The sequence below is a fragment of the Carya illinoinensis genome, chromosome 15 (genome assembly GCF_018687715.1).
Source record: "Carya illinoinensis cultivar Pawnee chromosome 15, C.illinoinensisPawnee_v1, whole genome shotgun sequence".
Lineage (NCBI taxonomy): Eukaryota > Viridiplantae > Streptophyta > Magnoliopsida > Fagales > Juglandaceae > Carya > Carya illinoinensis.
In genome coordinates, this window is record NC_056766.1 from 38495674 (window position 1) to 38503749 (window position 8076).

Below are 8076 nucleotides of genomic sequence, written 5' to 3' on the forward strand. Positions count from 1 at the left end.
AAAAATTATATAATTGTGAAAAATTAGTGTGGAAAAATTATCTTCCACACTAATAGTGTGTTTCAAAAAGTAACGGAAAAGTCAAAAACAAAGTAAATTATCACATTATGTATCTATATTAATATTAATATGAAAATTATTTATTTCTTTATTTATATCAACTGGGGCAACGCCCTAACTAGTACTCTATATATATACAAATTTACCCTTTATATATATATATATATAATATATATGCACTAATTAGGATCCCAATTATTATTTTTACATCAACACTTCCGAATTAATATTTTAACAATTAATTAACAGCTGCCATCCATCCACGTACAATTATATCATGTACTCCTTATATCATGTATCAATATTGGACCAGCCTCTGCCCAAATTTCTTGATGAGTATTTGAAGCTTTAACAACTTCATGGCAATCTCCCTATAAAATAACTCTTGCTAGATTAGCTTAGAACATAGGATCATTATTCTCCTCAAAGCCATAGCTTCAGCTGTAGTAGGCTTTAACAAGGCTTCAATGCTAGAGCTAAGAGAAGCCAAAACATCTCTTGCTAAATCTCGGATTATAACTCCAAAACCTGTCTTCTTTGCATTGACATCAACAACAACATCTCAATTTATCTTCACTTGATTTTCACCAGACTTTTCGCATCTAATCACACTCCTGTCCTCCCTTTCAACATGTTGTTGTTTATGGAGTTGGTTCTATGCTAACTAAAATTCTTTTAAGCCTCTGATAGCTGCCTAAATAACCAAAGCTAGGCTTTCAAATTTATTGTAAAAAACAAAGCATTCCTCCTTACCCATAGTCTCTTCATGATGAATGCTATTAGTTCTATCTCCTTTATTTTCAAATTAACAATCAAATTTTTCCATAGATCCCAAAAAGCCACTATTGAACTCAACCACTTCCTAAGTGGGCTATAGGATTCACCCCAAGCATCACAGGTGGCAGTGCAATTTCAAATAGCATGAATTGTTGTTTCCACTTGCTCGAGCTCCTTGTGCTCCTCATCGACCATTCTTGCCAACTGCTTAGCAGCCTGTAGTACAAGGAACCGTTAGAAGTAGGAAGAGAAAGGTTTAAAGAAAAGTGAGTTATAAGAATCGTACCTAGGCAAAGAAGGGTCACAATTTCCGAGCCACTTGCTCGGTTGCTTCGGCCAGGGCTTTGTCAAGGCCCGGGTGAGTAGCCTAGCTCGTTAGAGCCCTAGCATGAGAGAGGGACACGAGCGCTCCCCAACTACCACTAAATGCTCTACACATCCTTCATAAACAAGCCTGAGCCAACAATTTCCTCGTACTCAAGATCCCTTTCTGCCTGCTTGGGAACCTGCTCCTCTCGCTCAGGAACCCGCCCCTATTGTTTGAGAAGACCCTCGCCTACCACACGGTGTGTCTTGCCCTCAGCTAAACCCTGACTGCCTGACAAGGGAGTTTGTTGAGACAACCCCTCCGAAGAGGCGAAATAGAAGTCCACCTCAGGCCCCTGGGAAGAGTGTGAAGAAGATGGCCAAACCGATTTACCATCATCCACAATCTTGGGACCCCCTGGAATGGCTCTTGGAATCCCCAGCTTGGCCTCGAGACTCCTTGTCTTTCCCCCAAGACCCTTGGTCCTGGCTTGACTCCTTGTGAGAAGAGTAGGGATCAGGTCCTCCAACCTCGCCCTTGGGAGCATCTCCTCGGCTGCGGGATCCACCGGCCTCACCATTGGGAACACCCTCGTTGGATTCTGATGAGCCTTTGGCCGCTTCCCCTTGCTGTTGGAAAAGCCGGAGGCATGCTTTCAGCCACGGGGTGATGGAAGTTAGCCCAAGAAGTCCCGACCAATTAAGTATGAATGATCGAGCATGGACAAGTAGCTCCCTATGTTGACATCAGAAAGGGCCAAGTTGGTATTAGAGTCTGCCTTGTTGGCCGACGCCCAAGCTATCATTGTCTCCAGTCTAGCCTCCTTCCAGGTCAGCTTGATGCATAGGCTCTTAGAGGAAGGGAGAAACGTCAAGATTGCCCGAACAGAGAACTCCTGTTGGACGGCCTCTCTCGGGGAATACTCCCACCTCGACCTCAACATGAAGAAATACTTCCAGACCTAGTCTTTGATGCATGAATACTGCTACTCAAGGGTGGCTATCTTCCAAGTAGGGTAGCGAGCCTGGAAGTTACATATACTCCCATAGAGGCGGTTGACACGATACACAGACAAAGCAGTCAGATCGGGGTATTCCTCAACGGTAGATCTAAGTACCCTCTAGTAGAAAATGCAGCTCACGCCAGAAGCAACTAGCAGTTGGGGTGAAGTTGCACAGGGGCCAGCCCCAAAAAGTTGAGGACGTCGCAAACTGGATGGCAGAATGAGAGACGTAGACCATTCGCAAACGTCAGGGGACAGAGCGCCACTCTGGACGTCATCCTATCAGGGTCTATAGTGTGGGTCCCCTCCCTAGGGACCTCCAAAACTACCAAGGCAAGCCTGTTATGTTTTAAGCAGATTGCTAGGAGGTCAGTGCTTGTAATTTCCTTCCCTAATATCATTAAAATATAAAATACTTTTAAATTTTAAATTTTCAGGTTTTTCATCTAATCATTATAAACCACAATCCATTAAAATTCAATACACGACAACCAACACAACAATGAAATGCAAGAAAACCACTTTCAACAAAGTCTATCTAGCTGTTAATATCAATCTACAAATGTTATTTTAAGCTTCATACACACAAACAATAATCCCAAACAACATATCACTTCAATATTTAGTACCAATTCACATCATTCCACTTCACACTCCTATATATATAACTTAAAATCTTATATTGTAAGCCATATCAACATACTTGCTACCCACGTAATGCAATTCCACACAAATATAGATATTTTATTCAAATAACACTTGAGTTCAACACAATAAATAACACTTGAGTTCATGCCTCTACTCTAGAATTCCTTCTCAGTCTTCACAAACTCAAGCAACCAATGCACGCGGCAAAGCTTGAAGCCACTCCACTTGACTAAGTCCATGGGGCATTGCATCCAACACATGATTCAACAAATGCTCTCGTATAAAAATGGTTGAGGTTTACTTTCTAAAACACACCAAAAAGCCACACCAAATGTCATTAAAAACCAAACAAGCTGAGCAAAATTTTTTATGATAGATAAGAGAAAATTCAATCTCTTGGAGCCATAATTCAATCTACAGCCAGCTTAGGTACATGGACACGATAATTGAACATAAATCAGAGGAGCTAGATTTAAGAAAACCTTTGTAGCTCCACTCCACTAATTTTTATTCCAAAATAATTGAGAGAAAATAATAGGAGTAATATGTAAAGTATTGGAACAATGCGCAAACATCCTAAGATATGACTTGATCTTACTTTTTTGACTTGTTGGATTCACTTGCAACCAAAAAAGAGCACTCCAAAGGCACTAGCATGAAAAGATAACTAAAGAAATATACTTGGTTGTTTGAATTGTAAAAGTTCAGACACGTGAGTTTGAAAAAATATACTTAGAAATAAACAGATGTTCATACACAAGTGTTCAATATACTTGGAGGAAAAAGAAATTTTAGAGTCAAATAATTCCAGAAGAAAATGGAAGAATAGTAAAATATCATCATTCTTAAACAATCTGAAGTTTATGAAATGTGTTTATTACATAAAACATAAAGACATTAGCCTATAGACTGTTAGTAAGCTAATAAGTTAGTATTTGTGATAATATTAGTTAGCTATAGACTTACTCTATGGCCTATTTCCAGCAAAGGTTGTAAATGGAATTATTGTTCCATAAAAAAAAAATTGTAAATGTAAAAAAAAATGAAGCTGAGTAAAAAATGATCATAAAAAATTATCTAACATAAGCTAAAAAATTATATACAAACCTTGAAAATTCAAATTGACACTAATAACAATTTCAAAAAAAGAACTAAAATTGTGCTAACATGTTTTAAAGAAAAACTCCTAATGAGAACCCAAGAGGCAATAAAGAGTTTAATGCTTTGACACTAATGAGAACATTAAAGTGGAAAAATAACTATTTTATATTTTTATTTCTAGAACTATTTACCTCAGTTCTCCCATCTCGTATCATATTGATAGTAACAACCTCTACTATGTTGAACTCTACACCAACCATGCATCTAGGTTAATAACCAATACCTTCAAAATTTTAATACAAGTACAATTGGATAACTAGACCTGTTACAAAGAAAATGACTCACAAGTCTTATAGTGAAAGAAAAAGCTAAAACAACACATGTATTTTTTTTTTTTTTTGCTTCTTGGTATATTGCTCTAACATGAGAAGTATCAACCCCAACATATATTTTCACAAACTAGAGTACAGACCTCAAGAATTAGTTTTCACAGTTAGACACGCTCAAATGCTCAAGTGCTTGAACTAGAACTTTCCTAGCTTTTTTTCACATTGCCAAAAAGCTAAATAAAATCAAGAAAGAGAGATATCAGCCATTGGATCAGATCAGGAGCTACTTATTATTTAGTTAATTTATTTTAGTATTTAAAATCACCACCATTGGATCAGATCAGAAACCTAGAATGAAGGGCTAGATTAGATCCCAAAAACCCTAACCTTTTTCCTCATTTTCCCCTCCCCTTTCTCTCTCTTCCCTCAAGCAGCCACCTTCCCCGATTTCCACCCCCTCCTCTCGCACCCAGCCTCGCTGCCGCACCCCGACGGCCACCTCGCTGGCTCCAACCCACATTGCCGGACCTTCCACATCGATCTCCTCCCGCAACCATGCCCAGCCCCAAAACCCCACGGATTTCTCTCCCCGAAATCCTCCTACTTCATGCCCCACTGTGCACCGCCGCGACCCAGCCCCTCACCAGTCACCAGCAGCCCCCCACGGCCTCACCGATCCCCTCCCCTCCATTATAGGCCTCTCTCTCTCTCTCTCTCTCTCTCTCTCTCTCCATGACCAGATTGAAGCCCGAAGCCTCTCTTTCTTCTCTCTCGGTTTCGCCACCACCAGGCCACCGCGAGCAACCAACAAGCCTCCTCCACGTCGTGCCTCACCACTGCGACCACCTCCTCCCTAGATCCACCAGTCCAGGCAACCCCGTGCCTCTCCCTCCCTCTCTACCCACGGATCTCCTTAGATCCAGTGCCTAGCCGCAGTCAACCACCATGTCTCGCCACCCATTGTCACCTGGGGTTAGCCCCGTGATCCAGTCTCCATGCCACGGTGTCCAGCCAACCGAGGCCATGCCTCCCTCTCCTTTCCCCTTCGGCTTCCAGCACCCAAGCGCCACCTCCCACAACTGCGCTTGGCCAAGCCAGCCATGGACACCCTCTCCACCTCCTGCCACCAAGCCCACTGAGCCCTTGCTACCCCGAACAGCCACTGTTTCTAGGGTCACGACAGAGATCGTTGGACTCCTACTTGCACATGCGTAGCCGCCGTCGTGGGACTTTGCTGGACAGCAACCAACACAGCAAGCGTTCAACCTCTCGCTATTTTATAATTTCTAACCTTTTTCGTTAAAGAATTATGCTATTGCAAAGTGGCTATTGGACTGGTATTGCGAATGCATCATGTTGTGAAGTTTGATTGGTAATATGAAGTATTGTTCGGTGCGTTGTGTTTTATTGTGAACGGTGTGCTATTTTGTGATCCGTAAAAGTAGTGTAATTGTGTGGTGGAAGTATTGGGCATTACTGTACGGTTGTATTATTATTATTTTTTTTTGAAAAGGTGTACGGTTGTATTATGGTCTTAAGCAGTGTGGAGTATATTAATAGAATTTTGCTATATACAAGTACAGTTATGTACTAATCTGTATATCAATACTGTTTTATTCATACTTAAAATTTAAATTAACACTATTTTCAATCAAATTTACTTTTTGACCAATTACATCACATTGGTGCACAAATTAATGCACAACTATACTTGCAACTATATTTTTTTATATTAATATAAGGGTCATGCTAGAGCTACTGCCGTTAGGGTCACCGTTAGGCTTTAGATTTTTTTAAAATTATTTTTTAATACTTTTAAATATTTAAAAAAATATAAAAAATTTATAATAATATTAAATAATTTTTTTTAACCATTAAGGAAAAAAAAACCAGCAGTGGAAGCCCCAGCAGTGGCCTAAGTATTTCCCTTAATGTAGTTCACTCATTTCTATGTCATAGTCTAGGGTGTTAATGTAATTCACTAATTTTTTCGTCAAAGTCTAGCTAGGGTAATGTAATTGATCACTAATTTCTTCGTCAAAGTCTATCTAGGTCATGTAATTGATCATTAATTCCTTCGTCAAAGTCTAGCTAGGGTAATGTAATTGATCACTAATTTCTTCGTCAAAGTCTAGGATATTAATGTAATTCACTAATTCCTTTGTCAAAGTCTATCTAGGTCATGTAATTGATCACTAATTTCTTCATCAAAGTCTAGGGTATTAATGTAATTTACTAATTCCTTCGTCAAAGTCTAGGGTATTAATTAGTGTCTTTCCCTCCGGCCATCTTGTGATCTCAACCTTAAATATATAATATTCTCATATGTTGTTCTTGCGTACTGTAATACGAGAGAGAGAGAGAGAGAGAGAGTTATTTAAGGCCATGTTTGGAAACTGAGATGAATTGAGAGCATAATTAAGCATATTTCATTTCATCTCAAAATTCTTCATAATTTCCTTTTTAAACCTACTTCAAATACAAAACACTTTTCAATTTTCAATTTTCAACTTTTTCATTTAATTATTACAACTTTTTCAAATTTTTGGACAAAATATATAAAAAAATTAAATTTAAAAACAAAAATAATATTAAACAATTATATTCAAATAAACGTTTAATTTTATAACAAGTAATACTATATACAGTCGTGAAGTATGCAAACGCCGTGTAATCGCTTTAAAAAAGAATAAAATCTATTATTAAAAAATTAATTTTCTTTTCATATGAGTCCATTGTTTATTCTTTTTTTTTTTAAGTCGTGAGGGTACGTGTCGCTTGCACATTTATGACTACAAATATCATTTCTTTTTCAATAATTAAATATCGATTTGAATATTATATATTAGCTTGGTTTTCCTCCTTTTCTTTTTAATATTTGTCCGAAAACGTCTTAATTAAGTGCCACGACTTTGACTTATAAAAACAGATTCTTCGTCAAAGTCTATGATAATGTAATTCACTCTAATTTTTCCATTATTATGAATCTCATAATCTCCTTCTTCCTACTTTCTTCTTTCCCGATGGTACATATCTTCTATATATATAAAAAGTGTCTATCAAACAGAATTTTATTGTTTTAATAGAAAATCTTGTTTTTCTGTTAATTTGATCATTCCCGTTAAGTATCGGTTAAGCCACTGTCTGTGGCAATTTGTGTCGTGTACTGTGAATGTAAATGATCGATCATTGTATTTGAATTAAACTTCATTAAATCCTGCATTTATTTCCTTCAATATGTCTTCGTCTTCTCTCTTATTTAAGTACGACGACAAGAACGCTTCGATTTTCACAATAAAAAATACTCCCATTTTAGAAACCACGAAAGCCAAGACCGATCAGCCGGTAAAAACTGAAACTTCCTCATCCAGTAACTTGGAGAAGAGCTCGGGATCCGCTGCTGAAAATAGCGGAGCATCGTACGATTTGGCCAACCCCCAAGTAGTACTAACGTCGTCGGTGGCCCAACCGAGATCAGCAATTAAATCAAAAAGGAATCATATATCGGATTTGAAGGCTTTGACCAAGGAATCGGAGGAGAAGCCCGTGGGAGTGAAAGAGGAGCCTCCTCGATCACCCAAGAAGGAATCATTTGTGCTCATAGTGGATGATAATTACGACGCGCGAAAGTGAAAAAAGCATGAGCATTTTAGATTTTTATTTCTGAACTTTTCTGTCGACAGCTTGTAAAGTTGTGAACGGATGTTATGCAGGAATTCAATGATCTTTATGGCTGAAAGTCACCAAGAAGAAAAGTACCAGATAGATCTGATGGTGATGAGCTTATAAAGACCCATTTCTTCACCAAAATCATCATCAGAAATTTAACGTTTTTTCTTTGGTTTGGTTTT

At 38.4% G+C, this 8076-nt stretch overlaps 1 long non-coding RNA gene across 1 annotated transcript; it reads right to left on the reverse strand.

Moving 5' to 3' along the window:
* Positions 1 to 330: 330 nt before the first annotated feature.
* LOC122297451 lies at positions 331 to 5752 on the reverse strand. The gene is made up of 2 exons (XR_006238782.1): positions 1124 to 5752; positions 331 to 1053 (listed from the first exon to the last, which is right to left on the reverse strand). It is a non-coding gene; the product is annotated as an uncharacterized LOC122297451 (long non-coding RNA).
* Between the last annotated feature and the right edge of the window lie 2324 nt (positions 5753 to 8076).